This window comes from Eretmochelys imbricata, chromosome 9 (genome assembly GCF_965152235.1).
Source record: "Eretmochelys imbricata isolate rEreImb1 chromosome 9, rEreImb1.hap1, whole genome shotgun sequence".
Lineage (NCBI taxonomy): Eukaryota > Metazoa > Chordata > Testudines > Cheloniidae > Eretmochelys > Eretmochelys imbricata.
This window is the reverse complement of record NC_135580.1, coordinates 44,778,242-44,800,701: the sequence shown is the minus strand read 5'-3', so window position 1 is coordinate 44,800,701 and position 22,460 is coordinate 44,778,242. Positions and strand designations below refer to the sequence as shown.

Below are 22,460 nucleotides of genomic sequence, written 5' to 3'. Positions count from 1 at the left end.
CACAGGCTTAAATGGTGTCGCAGAAATGCTGGGTCTGTCATTGCCAGCTGATAGAATTTCATTAGTTTATAACAAAAGTTTCCAACTCTGACAGGCTATTTAGACACATTTACAATTACCTTGATTTGCTGAGGAGGCAAGAAGAAGGGAGGCCAATGCAATGCTCCATTTGCTATCAGAATATCACACTTACCAACATCCAGGCCGTGTATGCTTGAGTCTGCCTTGGTGCAAACACACATGGACCAAAACCAAAGAAAAGGGTCACATAGAGCCCAATCCCACATGACTGAAGCCAAATGGAAGTTTTCCTATTCAACAAGAATAGCATCAGGCCCATGAGCCCCTGTGACTAATGATAACGTACAATTTCATTATCATTAATTATATTTAATTGCTGTCTCCAGTAGGAGTAAAGTTAACTTGTGGTGCTAGCTAACTCGGGGTCACTTACATAGTTCCAGCCTCATTCTCTGAGAAACAAGACCAGCTCTCCAGATATTAACATGCTTGGTCGGGTTTTTTTTAGTTGGACAATCAAATCTTTGGCTATTTAATGCTTCTGGCTTCCCTTTTTGATTTAATAAAAAGTGAAAACTGCAAGCTTCGTAATTGTGGTGACTGGCTGTTGAAAGCTGCAGAAGTGTCATTGCTGGGGGAAAGTACAGGAGCAAAGAGGGGAAGGGGTGCATGTCCAGCCATGAAGCCTAAAATATTTAAAACAATAAACAGATAATTCTTGGTAGAAGTGCTGTTTTTAATTTGTGTGTCTGTCTGATTCTCTATTTATGGCATATTTCCCTTTATTTTTGCCTGTAGAGCTATTTTATTTAGCACTACATTATGCATTAAAGACCTTCAACTCGACAGTGAACAGAATGGTCCAGTGACAGGGGCTCCTAGGCACTAGGAAAATACAAATAATCATAATAACTTAATACAATGAAAACAGATGATCATTCTTGGATAATTGTGGATTTTGGGTGTTTGGGTTATATGACTTCCAAAAAGAAACAAGTTCCAGAAAGTGTATAATACCTGTTGCAAAATAAATGTTTTTGCTGAAGAGGGTCTCCTTTGTTTTTGTCCCCCTTTTGCAAGGAATCTAACACACTTTCGGACTTGACCTTGGGTTACATTGTTACTCCTCATGTGCTCATTACTGGAATATCATCATACATCCATAGTATCTATGGCTCCTAATTTCCATTAAATCCTGAAATACCTTTGTGGATTTGAGCCTATAACCCTAACTCTGACTCTACACTAAGAAAACAGTGCAACAAAGGACAGAGTAAATGCAGTACTTCACAACTTCCTAAAGTTTTTGGAGAAATGTAAGTACCATAATTAAACCAAAATACACACACACACATATATATATATTAGGGCTGTCAAGTTATTAAAAAAATAATCATAATTAATCGCACAATTAAAAAAATTAATCACGATTAATCGTGCGATTAATCACACTGTTAAACAATAATAGAATACCATTTATTTGAATATTTTTGGACGTTTTCTACATTTTCAAATATATTATTTCAATTACAACACAGAATACAAAGTGAAGGACATCCCATCACTCTCACAGATCTTCAGAGACAGGCCAGTCCTTGCTTACAGACAGCCCCCCAACCGGAAGCAAATACTCACCAGCAACCACACACCACACAACAAAAACACTAACCCAGGAACCTATCCTTGCAATAAAGCCCGTTGCCAACTGTGTCCCCATATCTATTCAGGGGACACCATCATAGGGCCTAATCACATCAGCCACACTATTAGAGGCTCGTTCACCTGCACATCTACCAATATGATATATGCCATCATGCGCCAGCAATGCCCCTCTGCCATGTACATTGGCCAAACCGGACAGTCTCTACGTAAAAGAATAAATGGACACAAATCAGACATCAAGAATTATAACATTCAAAAACCAGTGGGAGAACACTTCAATCTTTCTGGTCACTCAATTACAGACTTAAAAGTCGCAATTCTCAACAAAAAAGCTTCAAAAACAGACTCCAATGAGAGATTGCTGAATTGGAATTTAATTTGCAAACTGGACACCATTAAATTAGGCTTGAATAAAGACTGGGAGTGGATGGGTCATTACACAAAGTAAAACTATTTCCCCATGTTTATTCCCCCCCATCCCCCACTGTTCATCACACGTTCTTGTCCACTGCTGGAAATGGCCCACCTTGATTATCACTACAAAAGGTTTTTTTTCTATCCTGCTGGTAATCGCTAACCTTACCTGATCACTCTCATTACAGTGTGTATGGTAACACCCATTGTTTCATGTTCTCTGTGTATATAAAATCTCCCCACTGTATTTTCCACTGTATGCAGCCGATGAAGTGAGGTGTAGCTCACGAAAGCTTATGCTCAAATAAATGTGTTAGTCTCTAAGGTGCCACAAATACTCCTTTTCTTTTTTTAAAGTGTACACTGCTCATTTTATATTTATTTTTATTACAATTATTTGCACTGTAAAAAACCAAAAGAAATAGTATTTTTCAATTCACCTAATACAAGTACTATAGTGCAATCTCTTTATCATGAAAGTTGAACTTACAAATGTAGAATTATATACAAAAAAACTGCATTCAAAAATAAAACAATGTAAACTTTTAGAGCCTGCAAGTCCAATCACTCAGACAAACAAGTTTGGTTACAATTTGCAGGAGATAATGCTCCCCGCTTCTTGTTTACAATGTCACCTGAAAGTGAGAACAGACGTTCACATGGGACTGTTGTAGCGGGTGCCACAAGATATTTACGTGCCAGATGCGCTAAAGATTCATATGTCCCTTCATGTTTCAACCACCATTCCAGAGGACACGTCCATGCTGATGACGGGTTCTGCTCGATAACGATCCAAAGCAGTGCAAACTGATGCATGTTCATTTTTATCATCTGAGTCAGATGCCACCAGCAGAAGGTTGATTTTCTTTTTTGGTGGTTCGGGTTCTGTAGTTTCCACATCTGAGTGTTGCTCTTTTAAATCTTCTGAAAGCATGCTCCACACCTCGTCCATCTCAGATTTTGGATGGCACTTCAGATTCTTAAACCTTGGGTCGAATGCTGTAGTTATTTTTAGAAATCTCACATCGGTACCTTCTTTGCGTTTTGTCAAATCTGCAGTGAAAGTGTTCTTAAAACGAACATGTGCTGGCTGTGTCATTCTCCAAGACTGCTATGACATGAAATATATGGCAGAATGCAGGTAAAACAGAACAGGAGACATACAATTCTCCCGCAAGCAGTTCAGTCACAAATGTAATTAACGCATTATTTTTTTAACAAGCATCTTCAGCAGGGAAGCATCTCCTCTGGAATGGTGAGGCATACGAATGTTTAGCATATCTGACATGTAAATACCTTGCAACGCCAGCTACAAAAGTGCCATGCGAATGCCTGTTCTCACTTTCAGGTGACATTGTAAACAAGAAGCGGGCAGTATTATCCCCTGCAAATTTTAACCAAACTTGTTTGTCTGAGCGATTGGCTGAAGTAGGACTGAGTGGACTTGTAGGCTCGGAAGTTTTACATTGTATTACTTTTGAATGCAGTTATTTTTTTGTACATAATTCTACATTTGTAAGTTCAACTTTCCTGATAAAGAGATTGCACTACAGTACTTGAATGAGTTGAATAGAAAAATACTATTTCTTTTACCATTTTTACAGTGCAAATATTTGTACTAAAATATAAAATGAGCACTGTACACTTTGTATTCTATGTTGTAATTGAAATCAATACATTTGAAAATGTAGAAAACATCCAAAAATATTGAATAAATGTCAATTGGTATTCTATTGTTTAACAGTGCAATTAATCACAATTAATTTTTTTGAGTTAATCGTGTGAGTTAACTGCAATTAATTGACAGCCCTAACATATATACACACACTCATTTTTATATTATTCTGTGTGGGGGATACACTGTGGAAATGTAAATCTTACCAATTATCAAAATAATAGAAATATTACTATCTTGATTATACATAATTCTGACTTATTGTTGGAAATATATTGTAATTCAGTAGTTAGTATCATTAAAGGAAGTGTACCGATACAAAAATGAAAGGTAGAATTGCTGAAAAAGATTGAAATATTTCTGGACATAGAAAGGACATTTTTTGAGAATTCCTTAACTTTATATTTCTCAGATTGTAAGGCATTATTTATATGTTTTAATTTGATTAGAGTAACCTAAGTTGAGCATAAATGTAGGCTTTTATTCTATGGATATTATAGATTCATAGATTCCAAGACCAGAAGAGACCATGATCATCTAGTCTGACCTCCTGCATAACACAAGCTATAGGATTTCATACAATATATGAGAATGCCTGCCCACAAGTGCCACAGCTTAATTCCTGTTCTGCCTCCCTCCCACCTTGGCTTCCCTGTGGACCTACTGAAGTCCACAGGTTTTCAGCAGAATCTTAGTAGGTCAGCAGGAACTATGGACCTGATGGGGACTCCACTAAAGATTTTGTGGATCAAGAAGCCTGTAGGGAGGTAAACAGGGGCACTAGGACAGCTGCAGAAGTCAAGGAAAGACTATGGAGTTTAGGAGCTCTGCAAGTACTCTGAACTTTTAAACTAGTGATCGGCAACCTTTGGCACACGGCCCGCCAGTGTAAGCCCCCTGGCGGGCTGGGCTGGTTGGTTTACCTGCCGTGTCCACAGGTTTGGCCAACCATGGCTCCCTCTGGCCGCGTTTCGCCATTCCAGGACAATGGGGGCTGCGGGAATGGCATGGGCGAAGGGATGTGCTGGCCACTGCTTCCCACAGCCCCCATTGGCCTGGAACAGCGAACCGCGACCAGTGGGAGCCATGATCAGCCAAACCTGCAGACACAGCCGGTAAACAAACCTGCCCGGCCCACCAGGGGGCTTACCCTGGCGGGCCGTGTGCCAAAGGTTGCCGATCCCTGTTTTAAACTTAGGATCTCTCCAGGAGTACATGAAAGTGGAGCCCAGCTGGCTATGTTGAGAGTTGCTGATGCTCTGAAGTGATCAGCAGTGTTTCTGAGTAGGTGTGATTTTGAGGAGTTTCATTCCAGAGAGAATGGTGACCGAAAAGTCATGAGAGGCTTGAAAATGCTTGTAAAATCTAAGGGCTCATCATTTCTAATCCATGCGTCCCATACTTAAAAAATGCTAAAAACATTCTCCTCCTAACTTAAATTGATTTTTAAAAAAGTAATACTTTTCCCATTGAAAAGTAAGAGGGAGAGCTTTTTTTTAAAAAAAAAAAAAAAAGTCTTCTAGTGGACGTTCCGTTTCTATGATAGCTGTCTCCAATGAGAGATTGGAAAGTCTGAGAATTTTATCCAGGCTGATAGATTCCCACCCTGTTTACCCTTCCTCACTGGAGAAGAGATGGACATTATTAAATTTTTTTATATTTTGTTTGTTCAAAAATATGTTTGTAGAAATAACAAAAATAAAACTACAACCATCTAAAGAAAGAAGACATAACAAAGCCATGTATTTGCCTTTTTATTGCTTCCTGTCTACAGTAATGACCTGTTCTTCATTTCACTTCCCCTATCCTTCTAAAACTACTAAAAACTCCTCTTTCACATGTACATAAAAGTTAATATTCTATAGCTTAAACAGCCAAGGAGTTCTATGCACCTAGTGATAACAATTTTTTATCTTCCGTTTCCTTCTATAGATTCAGCAACATAGTGATCAGATTTATATTGGAAAAGCCATACAGTGAACAATGAGCTAGCACAAAGTAGTGTTTTTTGTCAGAAATCCATACTGTCTCACAAATACTATTTTTAAAATTTTTCTGCCAAATTAGGCTGCTTTTGTATTGGATAGATCTGAGAAAGGAGTAGAATCAGACAGTAAAACACAAATTCTGTCTATTAAAAGCAGCAAAATTCCCACTTTTGTTAAATGTGTTTTTCTAGGATCAGTGTAGCTGCTATTTTCTTTCCTTTCTTCATATTACAAAGCTTTATTCAAGAGTGAAGTCCAGAAGTGACTAGGATCTGGCCCTGCATTTTGAAGGGAACTGAGGGAAGCAGAGTATTATTTTCCTTGGAAATATTTTGCACCCAGGAATCATTCAGATTAAGGCCCCAATTCAGCAAAACAGGTGCTTAAATCCCATTACTTCAATGCATTTCTGGACCCTAACTGTACCCTCAAACTGGGTCAGGTTGCGAATTTTGTTTGATTTGGAATTACCTGTTTATTATGATTGCATAAATCAACCAATTATACTGTTGTGCAAAAGCAGGTAAGTATTGGTTTCAGTAATTAACCAGAAAAAAAATTGCTAAAGGAGTATCATTACTATGCTTTGATTTTTGTTGTTTTCATATCCAGCTGTCTCAAGTTGGCCAGCCACAAAATCAGTGGTAACTTCTGAAAATGTTGGCCTACGTGCTTAGCACCTACTTAGATCTTTGAAAAAATAATAATTAATGAAGCTATTATAGAAATGAGTAATTATTAATCGTTGACTTCAACTTCTTAGGCAACATACAAATACTGATTTTGAGAGAAATGCTAAGGACAGCTTGAGAAATGCCAAACAAGCTTGGTAATACAATAATAAAGGCTAACAGCAGCTAATAGCAACCCAACAAGATATTTACTGCAGGACAAGCAGCTGTAATTTCTGACGGGGGGGGGGGGCGTATGTGAGGAGAGAGAGAGATGACATGAAAATCACCTTTATTCATATAAAATCACATTGAAAACTATTTTAAAATGTTATAAAATCACAATATTGTTTGTCTTTCTCCCACAGGACAGAAGCGGCTTTGTCTGTACAAAGTGCAAGCTGTTCTCCATATTGGAAGAGAAGGTTCAAGGTCTGGAAAAACAAGTATCGACCCTGCGTTGCATAAGAGAAACTGAAGATTTCCTGGACAGACGTCAGGATGCGCTTCTACGGGCACAATGTTCTGAAGATTCAGAGCAGGCTGTGCAGCGGGGACAGGAGGACGGTGAAGAAATTTGGCAGCATGTGACCTCCAGAAGAAGAAAGGGGAGCATCCATGTACCAGCAGCGCAGATACAGGTAAGCAACCGTTTTCATGCGGAGAGTGGACTAGATGATACATCTGAGGGAAGGGAACAGAAGCAGACTCCGCCGATTGGAAGGCATGAGATGCACTGTCCAAGGGATGGGGGTTCCACGACCACCGCTCCAAGAGGAGGAGGTGGGTGGTGGTGGTCAGGGACTCTCTCCTCAGGGGGACTGAGTCATCTATCTGCCACCCCGACCGGGAAAACCGAGAAGTCTGCCGCTTGCCAGGAGCTAGGATTCACGATCTGATGGAGAGTCTGCCGACACTCATCAAGCGCTCGGGTCGCTACCCCTTCCTGCTTCTCCACGTGGGCACCAGTGATACTGCCAAGAATGATCTTGAGCTGATCACTGAGGACTACGTGGCTCTGGGAAGAAGGATAAAGGAGTTTGAGGCGCAAGTGGTGTTTTTGTCCATCCTCCCCGTAGAAGGAAAAGGCCTGGGTAGAGACCGTCGAATCGTGGAAGTCAACGAATGGCTACACAGGTGGTGTCGAAGAGAAGGCTTTGGATTCTTTGACCATGGGATGGTGTTCCAAGAAGGAGGAGTGCTAGGCAGAGACAGGCTCCACCTAACAAAGAGAGGGAAGAGCATCTTTGCAAGCAGGCTGGCTGACCTAGTGAGAAGGGCTTTAAACTAGGTTCACCGGGGGAAGGAGACCAAAGCCCTGAGGTAAGTGGGGACGTGGGATACCGGGAGGAAGCAAGAGCAGGAGAACGTGAAAGGGGAGGGCTCCTGCCTCATACTAAGAAAGCAGGACAAACAGCAAGTTATCTCAAGTGCCTGTACACAAATGCAAGAAGCCTGGGAAACAAGCAGGGAGAACTAGAAGTCCTGACACAGTCAAGGAATTATGATGTGATTGGAATAACAGAGACTTGGTAGGATAACTCACATGACTGGAGTACTGTCATGGATGGATATAAACTGTTCAGGAAAGACAGGCAGGGCAGAAAAGTTGGGGGAGTTGCATTGTATATAAGAGAGCAGTATGACTGCTCAGAGGTCGGTATTAAACTGCAGAAAAACCTGAGTGTCTCTGGATTAAGTTTAGAAGCATGAGCAACAGGGTGATGTCGTGGTGGGAGTCTGCTATAGACCACCGGACCAGGGGGATGAGGTGGACAAGGCTTTCTTCCGGCAACTAACGAAAGTTACTAGATAGCAGGCCCTGGTTCTTATGGGAAACTTCAATCACCCTGATATCTGCTGGGAGAGCAATACAGCGGTGCACGGACAATCCAGGAAGTTTTTGGAAAGTGTAGGGGACAATTTCCTGGTGCAAGTGATGGAGGAACCAACTAGGGGCAGAGCTCTTCTTGACCTGCTGCTCACAAACCGGGAAGAATTAGTAGGGAAAGCAAAAGTGGTTGGGAACCTGGGAGACAGTGACCATGAGATGGTCAAGTTCAGGATCCTGACACAAGGAAGAAAGGAGAGCAGCAGAATATGGACCCTGGACTTCAGAAAAGCAGACTTTGACAACCTCAGGGAACTGATGGGCAGGATCCCCTGGGAGAATAACATGAGGGGGAAAAGAGTCCAGGAGAGCTGGCTATATTTTAAAGAATCCTTATTGAGGTTACAGGGACAAACCATCCCGATGTGTAGAAAGAATACTAAATATGGCAGGCGACCAGCTTGGCTTAACAGTGAAATCCTTGCTGATCTTAAACACAAAAAAGAAGCTTACAAGAAGTGGAAGATTGGACAAATGACCAGGGAAGAATATAAAAATATTGCTTGGGCATGCAGGAGTGAAATCAGGAAGGCCAAGTCACACCTGGAGTTGCAGCTAGCAAGAGATGTTAAGAGTAACAAGAAGGGTTTCTTCAGGCATGTTAGCAACAAGAAGAAAGTCAAGGAAAGTGTGGGCCTCTTACTGAATGAGGGAGGCAACCTAGTGACAGAGGATGTTGAAAAAGCTAATGTATTCAATGCTTTTTTTGCCTCTGTCTTCACGAACAAGGTTAGCTCCCAGACTGCTGCACTGGGCAGCACAGCATGGGGAGGAGGTGACCAGCCCTCTGTGAAGAAAGAAGTGGTTTGGGACTATTTAGAAAAGCTGGATGAGCACAAGTCCATGGGGCCGGATGCACTGCATCCAAGAGTGCTAAAGGAGTTGGCGGATGTGATTGCAGAGACATTGGCCATTATCTTTGAAAACTCATGGTGATTGGGGGAGGTCCCAGATGACTGGAAAAAGGCTAATGTAGTGCCCATCTTTAAAAAAGGGAAGGAGGAGGATCTGGGGAACTATAGGCCAGTCAGCCTCACCTCAGTCCCTGGAAAAATCATGGAGCAGGTCCTCAAGGAATCGATTCTGAAGCACTTACATGAGAGGAAAGTGATCAGGAACAGTCAGCATGGATTCACTAAGGGCAAGTCATGCCTGACTAATCTAATTGCCTTCTATGACAAGATAACTGACTCTGTGGATGAGGGGAAAGCAGTGGACGTGTTGTTCCTTGACTTTAGCAAAGCTTTTGACGCTGTCTCCCACAGTATTCTTGCCAGCAAGTTAAAGAAGTATGGGCTGGATGAATGGACGATAAGGTGGATAGAAAGCTGGCTAGATTGTCAGGCTCAGCGGTTAGTGATCAATGGCTCCATATCTAGTTGGCAGCCAGTATCAAGTGGAGTGCCCCAAGGGTCGGTTCGGCCGGTTTTGTTCAATATCTTCATTAATGTTGTGGAGGATGGTGTGGATTGCACCCTCAGCAAGTTTGCGTATGACACTAAACTGGGAGGAGTGGTAGATATGTTGGAGGGTAGGGATAGGATACAGAGAGACCTAGACAAATTAGAAGATTGGGCCAAAAGAAATCTGATGAGGTTCAACAAGGACAAGGGCAGAGTCCTGCACTTAGGACGGAAGAATACCATGCACCGCTACAGACTAGGGACCGAATGGCTAGGCAGCAGTTCTGCAGAAAAGGACCTAGGGGTTACAGTGGACAAGAAGCTGGATATGAGTCAACAGTGTGCCCTTGTTGCCAAGAAGGCCAATGGCATTTTGGGCTGTATAAGTAGGGGCATTGCCAGCAGATCGAGGGACGTGATTGTTCCCCTCTATTCGACATTGGTGAGGCCTCATCTGGAGTACTGTGTGGAAAAATTGGAAAGTGTTCAGCGGAGGGGAACAAAAATGATTAGGGGACTGGAACACATGACTTATGAGGAGAGGCTGAGGGAATTGGGATTGTTTAGTCTGCGGAAGAGAAGAATGAGTGGGGATTTGATAGCTGCTTTCAACTGAAAGGGGGTTACCTGAAAGGGAGTTCCAAAGAGGATGGATCTAGACTGTTCTCAGTGGTAGCAGATGACAGAACAAGGAGTAATGGTCTCAAGTTGCAGTGGGGGAGGTTTAGGTTGGATATTAGGAAAAACTTTTTCACTAGGAGGGTGGTGAAACACTGGAATGCGTTACCTAGGGAGGTTGTGGAACCTCGTTCCTTAGAAGTTTTTAATGTCAGGCTTGAGAAAGCCCTGGCTGGGATGATTTGGTTGGGGATTGGTCCTGTTTTGAGCAGGGGGTTGGACTAGCTGACCTCCTGAGGTCCCTTCCAACCCTGATATTCTATGATTCTATGATTCTATGAATTGTGACGGGGCAAGGCCAGATGGCTATGGAAAAGTAGTGGGAGATAGATATATTAGCTCCAGGCTAAACAAATCCCTGGTACTAGGATAAGTGAAATGGCAGTTGCTCCAGGTCAATTAAGACACCTGGGGCTAATTAAGAACTTTCCAGAAGGCAGGGAGAAGGCTAGGTTGATTGGGACACCTGAAGCCAATCAGGGGCTGGCTGAAACTAGTTAAAAGCCTCCCAGTTAGTCAGGTGGGTGTGCATGTCAGGAGCTGTGGGAGGAAGTTGTGCTGTTGGAAAGGCTGAGTAGTACACACCATATCAGGCACAAGGAAGGAGGCCCTGAGGTAAGGGTGAAGTGGAGCTTGAGGAAGTGAGGGCTGCTGTGGGGGAAGTAGCCCAGGGAATTGTACATGTTATGTTTCTAAAAGGTCAGCTACCATAGCTGATACTATTAGGGTCCCCGGGCTGGAGCCCCGAGTAGAGGGTGGGCCCAGGCTCCCCCCACACACACACCTTTGCCCCCTGATTAATCACTGAGACTGGGAGGCAACAGAGACTGTGCAAGGAAGGATAACTTCTCCTCACCTCCCTCGCTGGCTTATGATGAAAATGGCCCAGTAGACTGTGACCCTTGCCTCTAGAGAGAGAAGGGTTACATGGAGGGTCACAGTGAGCCTCTGAGGCTAGCGAAATCCGCCAGGAAATGTGGGACCCACGGAGGCAAGGACAGAGCTTTGTCACAGAATATACATAAAGAAAGATATGAATGAAATAAAACAAAACACATCTTAAGCAAACATTGAATATGGATCACTAAACCACTATCATCACTCAACTTACTCAAAATATTGTTAAGATGTCAAGTCAACTGAAAAGTGTACAGGTTATAAGTCAATTTATAAAAGGTGTAATCAATTCACAGCCGGGCCACCATCAGTGCATGGAATAGCCCTAGCACGTCGCACCCTTCTATCTCAGTCACTCTGTTCTGGTGAGATTTCAGAACAATTAGTTTTGCCTGATCTAGCAGAAAGTTAGCCAGACAGGAAACCAGCTGAATGCCAGCACTGTATCTCGCTCCCAGAACAAACAGACTGCTGCAAAGCTGGGCAAAAAATCAACAAGAGGAATCAAATGTGGGTAATGAAGGAAAAAATGAAACATCGTTTCTGAAGCTGGACGGAAAAGGCACTGTGCAGACACTATGGGGTGATATGGTTCACAAAACAATTGGTTGCTACAATGCTGTGCAGGACCCTCCACTGCAAGTCACCGGAGTGCTTAGACAAAAGGAGGTTTATTACAGCATCCTTCAAGCCAGGGCCATAGAATCACTCAGGGACAGAGCCATCCTCCAGGTTGTATTGGGGAGATCACAGATGATGGCATAATGCTGCACCTTGCACACACACCGTAAAGCTGCTGCTTGGTCATGGCTACAAAAGGAACATTTACCAGACCCTTCCAGGACAATAATCTGCCTGGCTGCACAAGGATCTCCTCGGTGGAAGGGGAAACAATCAGTGAGGGGAACAGAGGATTCCCCGCAAAAGGACAGTCCTTGCAAAAACTCCCTGCAACTACCAGAGCAGCCCATTGAGGGAGCGCCTCCTGGAATTTAGTGAGAACCTTATCCAAAATACACACAGTCCAGATTCTGGTCTGAGCAGCAAGAGCTGCTGCCAATTTCCAGCATGACCCATGTGGAACAATCAGGTGGGACAGCTTGGTCAAGCCACCTTAAGTAAAGAAAGAAAAAGCAGCCTCCTGGAGGAAAGAGCTTCAGAGTGGGGAAAGTGGATTAAAAACAGTGTCTCTTCCAAGAGCCACAGGCTAAAAAAAGAATGGAAGCAAATCTAGACTCTGTACTTGACCAGGTGCTAACAAAAACAAGTAAAAGTCAAAACCCATTCCCCCAGCACGGTGGAGGAGAGAGGGCAAGGGAGTCAGAGCACAGCAGCTGTGGGACAGACCCCCAAAAAAGTGATTCATATGCTTCTGAATCTGGTCCAGGAGACCTGGGGGAGGTGTCAAGGCTGTTAGCAATCAAAACCCATCCCTGAAAAGAGAGTCCAGGAAGGAACCAATGCTATCTCTGCAGGTAGCCCTGCATCTTCTCCTCAGCCCCTTCCCATGTATTGTTCAAATCAAAACAAAATCCCCAACACCTTAATCCCAGAGGTGCCCCATTGTAATTGTTGGGGCAGCAGTCAGGGACTGCTGTATTGCCAAGAGCTCCATAAAATCTAATTACTCTTACTCCAGGTAATTCAAGCAGAGGACACTTGTTTGTATATTTGTGAACAAGCACAAAGCGCCTGCATGTTACCTTCAGACATGATGAAAACTGAGACGTCGTCTGCACAGGCCAACCGATAAACCAGGAAATCATCAGCATCCCTGGCATAGATCAAGCCAGTCAAACAGCTTTTAAGGAGGTGCAGAAATGGCTCTAGACACCGGGAATATAACTTCTCAGACAGAGGGCACCTTGACATATGACCCTCCAGACTGGGGAGCAGCGGCTAAGACCCCCATTAATCATTAAGACACTAAAAAAAGTCATGGTACAATAAAAATATGACATGAACACTAGCCCAATCCCTAAAGCGTCTAACATTTTTAAAAGATAACTATGGTTAACTTTATCAAAGACCTCCTCCTGGTCCACTGAAACAAGCCCTACATCCAGATTAGAAAGTTTGCTAACAATAAAAACATCATGAATTAAGAACAAATTATCAAAAATACAGCTGTTAGGAATAGGATATATTTGATCAGGGTGTATCAAAGAGTCCAGGCAGTCCTTCAGTCAGTTGACTACAACCCTGGATATAATCTTATAATCAGAGCAGAGAAGGGAAAATAGGTCTCCAATTCTGTAAATCACAGAGGTTCCCTTTTCTGTGCAAAAGGAAATCACTGCTCTGGGGCAACTGAGAGGCAGCTCTTTCTCCTGGATACACTCCAGCACCAGTGGAAAAAAGTCAGGACCAATAAGATGTCGGAAATATTTGTAGAATTCAGATGGCAGCCCATAAATACCTGGGGCCTTGCCTGTAGAGAGCTGTTGGAGCTCTACCAGTACCAGCATATCACAGGTTTCAGACGAATACAGAGTACTGTAAAAGGAAACAGTTGCTTTCTGGATCTCAGCAGGGTCAGTCATCAAATGACCATCCAGCAGCCAAGGACAAGAGATCTACTGATGGTCTGTTGTCTTTTTTTCTTCAACCTGTAAAAAAAACCTTCTGGGAACATGAGTATCATGTAGCTGGATAAAATGGGCCCATCTTAGGGCCCCCTGCACCTTCTCTTCCAACAACTATCTCAGGAGTCAGTACATCTCATTTAGAGTTTGGTGAATCTGTTCCAAGGTCACCATGGTTGCCATCTGCAAGGTTGTCATGAAGGTCCAAGATATCTCATTCCAGGGAACTCATGGCCTGATGCAAGGACCATGTGGAGGCCTGGATATGCTGCTGGCAGAACAGTTGTATCTGGACCTTCTCGACACCCCATGGCTGTCTTAGGGGTTCGTACAGGGGCTTTTGCTGCCGCCAAGCTCCCAAACCACAGTGAATATCTGGGTGAAATTCAAGTCCTTTAATAATTTACTGTTAAAGCACCACTGAGAAGCACAGGCAGGAAGAGGGAGAAATACACTTATCAGACAAGTGAGTGGGAAATACCAAGGACCAAACAAACATATTCACACTGTCCTTCATAGTATAAAAGTGATCTAATCTAGCACCTGAGTTGTGTTTGGGAGTAGCCTCCACCCAAGAGTACTGCCTAACAGTGAGGTGAGAGAACCTCCAAACATCTACTAGCCCAAAGGTCTGCAGGAGACAATACACTTCCCTGGTTGCCTCAGGGTGCGGTTCCTCATGGTTCCTATCTAAAACATAATCTACATAGCAATTGAAATCCCCTCCCAGGACAATAATAGTATCGGGTTCACAGCCAAGCATGGAATGGGCAAGTGTCTGCAGAAAGGAGAGACAATCTCACTCCACAGTAGGGACATACACAGTAAAAAGATTAAAAACAACAATGCTAGTATGTCTCCCCAGCTGGAGAAACCAGCCCTGCACAATCTTCTCTACAGACAGGATCTGCGCCCCTGCTCCCCAGGAAAAGAGAACAGCTACCACAGCAGTGAAATTAGAGTCATGGCTGAAGAAAACTTCCCCTTTCCATTCCTTCAACCAGTTCCCCTGATTATCAGGGTCTGAGTGGGTCTCTTGCAAAAGGACCAGATCAGCCCATTTTTGTCTGAGAAATTCAAAGAGTTGTTCCCTTTTATGACCCCCTGCAACCATTAATATTTAGAGAGCCAAGGTAGAGCAGCACCATGGAGACTGGATGGAGAGAGTCAAAGAGCAGAGAGAAACATTGGAAAGTGGAAGTATCTGGGAAAAAATGAGCCACTGGGAGGCCAATATATCTTGAACAATCCCAGCATACTTCCTCACCTTGCTCAACAACTTTTTGAGAAGAAAACATTTCCTGTGATCAACAGAGGTATCTTTCAAGACAAGGGCAGCTAAGTGAACAAAGTACTGTAAATCGTAAGAACATAAGAATGGCCATACTGCGTCAGACCAGAGGCCCATCTAGCCCAGTATCCTGTCTTCTGATGGTAGCCAATGCCAGGTGCCCCAGAGGGAATGAACAGAACAGGTAATCATTAAGTCAAGGATTGACAACCTTTGGCATGGGGCCCGCCAGGGTAAGCTCCCTGGCGGGCTGGGCTGGTTTGTTTACCTGCCGCATCCGCAGGTTTGGCCAATTGCAGCTCCCACTTGCCGTGGTTCACCATTCTAGGCAAATGGGGGCTATGGGAAGTGGTGGCTAGCACATCCCTCGGCCACACTGCTTCCCGCAGCCTCCATTGGCCTAGAATGGTGAACCATGGCCAGTGGAAGCTTCTGGCAAACAGAGGCTAGGGAAATCAGGGAAATAGGCCTCAACCTCAAATCTCCACTTTCCTTTAGTGCTATCCAAAAGGTCACTAATCTCTTGCATACTCTACGCACCCTTCCTAGGTAGCTGACTGGCTAGAAGGAAGAGTCAAATAGATCATCAACAATCTCTTCTATCTCCCTCAGACTCTGCCAGCTCAGAACATTGAGCTAATATTGTAAAATTCTCATTTGCGAAGAAGAGAGATTCAGTAGGAGCATCTGGCGTATCCATTTTCCCAAGAGTGAAAGGCAGTACAGTCCCAGGCTGGAACATAGTGTCATCTCTGCAGTACGCATGATCGTGGACTTGAGGACATACCATCTGAGGGGAAGACAGCACCCCACTGAGAACTCTAGGCATGGAGCTATCCCCTAGCACAATGCTATCCTCCTTCTCAGGGCACACAGCTCCATCCTCAATCACTATCAGAATCTCTTGTTCCTCCAAAGTCTTAGCCCAGAGGTGGGCAACATCCAGCCTGCGGGCCACATCCAGCCCACGGGACCGTCCTGCCCGGCCCCTGAGCTCCTGGCCCGGGAGGCTCGCCCCCGGCCCCTCCCCCATTGTTCCTCCTCCCCCATAGCCATGCTGCCACACGAGCAGCGTGGCTTGCACCCACCCACCTCCCAGGCTTTCCAACAAGCCAGTCCTCCTGCTCTGAGCGGCCTGATAAGGGGGCGGGGAGAGGGGGGGCAGGAGATCCCGGGGGGCAGTCAGGGGACAGGGGGTGGTCGGATGGGGCAGAGGTTCAGGAAGGGGGGCAGTCAGGAGACAGGGAGCAGGGGGCGTTGGATAGGGGGTGGGATCCTGGGGAGGGCAGTTAGGGACAGGGGTCCTGGGAGGGGACGGTCAGGGGACAAGAAGTCGGGGGGGGGTGGGTCAGGGGTCCTGGGGGGCTGTCGGGGGAAGGGGTGTGGATAGGGGTCAGGGCAGTCAGGGGACAAGGAGCAGGGGGGCTTAGATAGGGTGGGGGTCCCCGGAGGCGGTGGTCAGGGTGGGGGGTCCTCAGAGGTGGTGGTCAGGGGACAAGGAACGGGAGGGTTGGATGGGTCGGGGGTTCTGAGGGAGGTAGTCAGGGGGTGGGAAATGGGAGGGGGCAGATAGGGCACGGAGGCCAGGCTGTTTGGGGAGGCACAGCCTTCCCTAGCCAGCGCTCCATACTGTTTCACAACTCTGATGTGGCCCTCTGGCCAGAAAGTTTGCCCACCCGTCTTAGCCCCTTTAGAAACAGTCCCATATAAATCCATCTCATCGGTGTACTCTTCACCCCCATCTCTAGAACCTGTCTCTGCCTCCTCTGCAGGGAGGTGCGCCTCGACCTCCAGGACTTGCTTCTTTCCAGGCACAAGTGATGGGATCACAACAGAGGCTTCCTCTGGGGAGGCTGCTCCCTAGACAACAGCAGATCACATATGGCGCGTGGGAGGATAGAATCTGGCGGTACAGATGCAGGCTCTGTCTCCTGCTGGTTTCTTGATATCCCAACCTCTTCTCCACTACCCCGGGATCCCACATTCTTACCAGGCGCCCCCAAGCTGGCAGTGCATGGGCAGGAACCTCTCAAATGACCAGGGTCTCCACGCAGGAAACATTTAATATTTTCAGAGGTAGCAAACACTGTATAATCTGTCCCATCTATGTGGTCCTTTAACACCAGGTTCAAGGGTGGTTCACAGTTACTTAGAACCAAATAATCCTGGCATTGGAATGACATATCATGCCTCCCATTTGGGTTCTTGCAGCCCAGCGGAATCATCCTGACAGCAGAAACTATGTTCCCATAATGGGAGAGATCAGGCACTAGGGTCACTGTGAAGGAAGGGCAGGGGGGCACTGGAAAAGCTACTTTAGTAGCAGAAGGAAACAAGAGGAAAACTAGAACAAAAGACTCCTTCATCCAGAGTCCTTCCTGTCTCAAATTATTCACAAACTGTTCGTGGGCCAGGAAAATCACTATAGATTTATTCATTCAAGAGGCAGATTTTATATTAGCACAGCCAATAACCTTACCTACACTCAGCAACACTTCCCTTCACTGTGCAGGAGACAGCAGGCACACCTCAAACCCCTTGCTTGTGGGTCCTGTGATTTCTGAAATTAGGGAGAAGCATCAGTTGATCTGCCGTGTGCATGATTCAGGTTGAATTCAGTCCCCTTTTATTCCTGTTGAGAAGGAGAATCTACTTTGCTTCTCTCTCTCTCTCCCCAGGAGAATGGGGCAAGAGAAAGATGTCAGCCTGCCCTCTTGCCACACTCCAGATACCTTCCCTACTGTAACGTGTTTTTGTATATGAAATAGAGATTATAAATTGTTTGTGCTTTAGAATAAGTTATACTTTATGCCTTTACATTTGGTTAAGGTATTTGACCATGTATTAGATATGGAGCCTAAAATTCAAAATGGCGTGCCTGCCAAACAACAGCTCGACTCCATCTTTGTTTAGCTTCTTGTTGAAGTTTTGCACCCTTTTGGAACTTTGGCAGGAACGGCCGCCAACGGTCAGCATAGAACTGGTTCAAACAGGTTCCAGCAGGAGAGCTGCCAGTTTTACCTCAGAACTTTGGCGCGCTTGTGGACCTGCTGCCTAGCTGCTGTCCGTCCTAGAGGCAGCCATGGTATTGTTGTATTTGCGCAGCAACGTGGACCAGAAGATCAGCATCTGAAGACATCAGCATTAAGAACTGAGACTGTGCTTACCAATCTCTGAACTCCACATCATTTTCAGAGAAAGGTACAGAGGTCCTGTTGATCGCTCACCCTCGAGTGATCACAGAGCCAGGCCTCTCTTCAGCATCAGCAGATCCTGTTGATCTCCCGCTAAGAAGTGGTTGAGACCCAGGATTCATCAGTTGCCTGTGATAACGGTTTAGTACCATCTACTGCCTATGGACACCTAGAAACACTGCAGTATCTGGGGTATTTTGTTTTAGGTTTATTTGTTTATTGCCAAGGTACGTATTTGGTTGGGCCTGGGTTTTAGACCCAAACTGTCAAACCACAACTCACTGTTATCTTTTATTAAGTTATTTGTTTGAAATAAAGCTGTTATCTGTTTACTTTATTCTTTTCTCTTCTTTATCCACTGGCATCATGGGATAGGGAAGTACACTATCTTTCCCTTCTAACCCCCACATGATAGATACCAGATAAGGATCCAAGATCCTGCTAATTGGCTGCAAGGTATAGCTAGCCCAGGGATCTGCAACCTTTAGCAGGTAAGCTCCCTGGCGGGCCGGGCAGGATTGTTTACCTGCCGCGTCCGCAGGTTCGGCTGATCGTGGCTCCCGCTGGCCACAGTTTGCCTTTCCAGGCCAAAGGAGGCTGCGGGAAGCCGCAGCCAGCACATCTCTCGGCTGTTACTGGTTCACTAGCACTGGTAGGAGGTGAGGACATGGCAGATTGTGAAGAGCTGAGCATGCAAAGAACCTACTACCTATATATGACCAGGAATTATACTATTTCCTCTTCTCCCCATCTCTACAGAGTGGGAGGGAGAGTCTGAGTAACACCTTGGCCCCTGTTTTCCTCATGCAGTGAACTAGCTATGCACTCAGGTGCCTTAGAAATCCAACAGTATCAGGGCAGTGTTGTTCTCACACTGTCCTTGGAGCCAACCTTGTCAAAATTACAGCTTTTCCTGAAGTGAGCAAGAAAGAAAAATCCTGAAATTTGTGTTAAACACAAGTAAATCAACCCTACTGACAACACTTTGTATATTGGAGAACAGAGAGGAATTAGGGGAGACTGTAGCTGGAGTAGATGAAGTAAGGATCCTCTCTCTCTTTTTTTTTTTTTATTAACTATTTCCTGTTTGGGGGCCTATTTATGAGAGGACAGTTGCATGGACATTGCCATATTCATTAGTCAGATGTGTATTTTCCTAATATGTACTGGGTAGGCCCCAAAAGTAAATTTGTAGATTTCAGGGGACACAAAAGCATCAGATACAAAATGCAACAGCTGAAAACAGTGCTTTAATTTGAAAGATACAGTACTGTCATATTTCAAAATTGTACTTGGGGTGAAGGTTAATTTTTTTTGTCAGAGGAGTAAAATATAAGTTGTTGGGTTTTTTCATTATAATCTTGATAAAGGGAGTTGAGTAAATTTTGAATTTAGGCTGGTATAATTACACCATAATTTTGTAAGGCTGCTACACTGTATATCAGTGGCTGTTGGAGAATATTTTTCACTGAGCCTCTCATTTTCTTCTTGCCTGTTCTGTTTCCAATTTCCTCTTCACTAGTTTTTTCTTCTTTCAACTAAATCAGTATTGAAACATTGACTATCGAACAAGAAATCTAGTTTAAAAATTTCACATATCAATCATTTCCCAATATATAATGTCCTAAACAGTCAGTAGTCTTTTAACGGACAGAAAAAGCCAAACTACTGAAGGTCTCCTCCACATGTTAAAAGTTTGAATAAATGAAAAAGGGCCCAGGGGCATAAATCAGAACTTTTGTGAGCATTGACGGTTGCACTCACCAAGATTGTGGGCTCATTTTTGGAAGTGGCCTTCTGAAAATATTACCTCAAGTTACAACTAAGGACTAAATTCTCACTGCAGTTAGGACTATTCAGTTCTGGTTCCATTCAGAAAATTAATGTGTAAATTATACATGCCAACAAGTGCCTGGGTGTATCTATCTTTTAGGTGGGTGGTGCAATTATTTTCGGGAAGTTGGCCCCTTGATAGTTGCTAATGGTTTAAAATAGCAACTTCAACTCTGACCATGGACTAAAATGGGCAGGCAAACGACGTGACACGGATGTTTGCACCGCTGTGGTCTCTTTGAACTACATCTCCCAAGTACTTCTGCCGCTGTGATCCCACTGGCTGGCGTGTCACTGACATCATGTGTTTTGGCTTTGGCAGGTCACATGTTTCTCAGGGTCTCCTTTGTTTTGAGTTGAGCTGGAGCTAGAGACACAGATCTAAAACAAAAAAGGCAAAGCAAGAGCGCAAGCAGCAGCCCCACTTCCCAGCACCAGGAAATCTGCGGGAGGCAGGACTGAGAGGTAACGGGTGTCTGTGCGTGGCTGTCAGCGAATCACAGCGGCAGTCACCCTGTGTGTTGGGGGGGCTCTAGGGGATGGGGCCAGGAGCCCTGTCACAGCACACCAGGTTGCCTGCTGCCAGCGGGGACGGGTGTAAAGCAGCCTGGGGCAGGGACCATAGACTTTAGGCCCAGAAGGAACCATCATGCTCATCTTGTCTGACATCCTGCCCATGGCAGGCCACGGAGCCTCGCCCATCCACTGCTGTAACAGACCCCTAACCCCACAGCTCATGGCCAAGGTAGCAGGAGGCTGAGCCTGCCGCTCTCTGGGAGCCTAGTAACGTCCCCCCTTCTCCACAGGTGGGTGTCAAGTTCCCCTCCCCCAGCATCCGGTGTCTAGGTACGGAGCGGTCCCCAGCCTGGCGGGGAGGGGGCGCGGGGCTCGGCCGCACGGGGACACGCCTGACCCCAGGCGCGGGGCCACCTTGCGCCGGCTGAGCCGCGGCGGGACAGCGGCCGGGAACGGTGGGGGATTCGTTGTGGTTGAGCCAATCACAGGGGGGTGACCCTTTCTCTGGGGGAAGGGTGCTGTCCCCCCATCACATTAACCCCTCCGGGCCCGGCCAGGGTAGTGCAGGGCCTAGAGAGGGCAGTAACGTTCTTTTTTCCCCGCCCCTGGGTGTATGTGGACTGGGGCAAACCACAACGGAGGGAAGGGGTGGCGCTGCCTCCCCTGGTATTTAGTACTTTGGATCCTTCCTTCCTTGTCCTCCTCCTCTTAATAACAATAGTGTTGGAGGGATTAAAGGTACTGGCGATTGGATAAAAAGGGAGCAGGAGGCGGGACTTTGGTGCTGCCTCGGTCTGATTGGGCAGAAATATTCGGGAGGGGAGGTGGCTTGTCGCTAAGGCTGCCCCGGGTGAAGGTGAGCTGGAGGGCGCGCGCGTGCGCATACGTGGCAGCCCATGATGCTGGTGGTGCCTTGAAGGAGCCCGTTGTGGTAATACGCATGCGCACACCATGCGGTGGCCTGCGGAGGTCGGGATGGTTATCGTCTCTGGCGCCAGTCTGAGGCGCCCCCTCCCCCCCCATCCCCTTGGTTCGCCGCCGGACAGTCTCCACCCGGAGCTGAGGGAAGAGGGCGGACGGGCGGGCCAGGCAGTAGCCCCCTCCCACCCCCCAAACCGCCTACAGTAGTTGTGTGGAGCGGGCTTCGGCCGGGAAGTACCAGCTGTGGAGGCCGTCTCAAGTAGGGGGGCCCGGGGCTGCTGTCCCCTTTGTGCCTCCCCCCTGTGGCCCCGGCAGTGGTACGCGCACAGCGCCTGTAGCTGCAAGCGCCCCTGTGTTCTGATTCCAGGTAACAGATTGCCAGTTACCTAGCTCGAGGTAAATACTAGAAACTCCGCAAACATGGCTTTCTTTGACCTGGAACAACTCTTTGTGGAGAATCTAGGGTACGTCTTCCCTAGCAACGTTAAAGCTCTCCTGGTGCTATTAAAAAACCACCGCCAGGAGGGGAACAGCTACCAGCACTGTGCTGCACTAGCTCTCTCCCAGCGCTGTGTCACGACTACACAAGCCACTTTAAAGCGCTTTAACGTTGCTGGTAAAGACGTGTCCTAGGTAAAGCCTTGACCCTCTTTTGCAGAACAGAATCTCTCCGATATAGACAGACCCTGAATTGCATGTTAGTCTGAACTAGTTTGGAAATGCATTTGTTAGGTCTGAAATGCCATTTAAACCATTTTAAAAACGTATGCAACTGTGCCTATTTAAAAAAGGGTTTTTTAAATTTCTAGTATAGACAAGT

At 45.7% G+C, this 22,460-nt stretch overlaps 1 protein-coding gene across 2 annotated transcripts in view; it reads left to right on the top strand.

The window, feature by feature from the left end:
* Nucleotides 1-20,536: 20,536 nt before the first annotated feature.
* KLHL24 (kelch like family member 24) overlaps nucleotides 20,537-22,460 on the top strand; it is a 43,324-nt gene continuing 41,400 nt past the window's right edge. Inside the window, exon 1 of one of the 2 annotated variants that reach the window (XM_077825779.1) lies at nucleotides 20,537-20,668. The gene's annotated coding sequence lies outside the window, so the exon portion shown is untranslated. The remainder of the gene's footprint in view (nucleotides 20,669-22,460) is intronic. The other variant, XM_077825778.1, reaches the window with a different exon arrangement.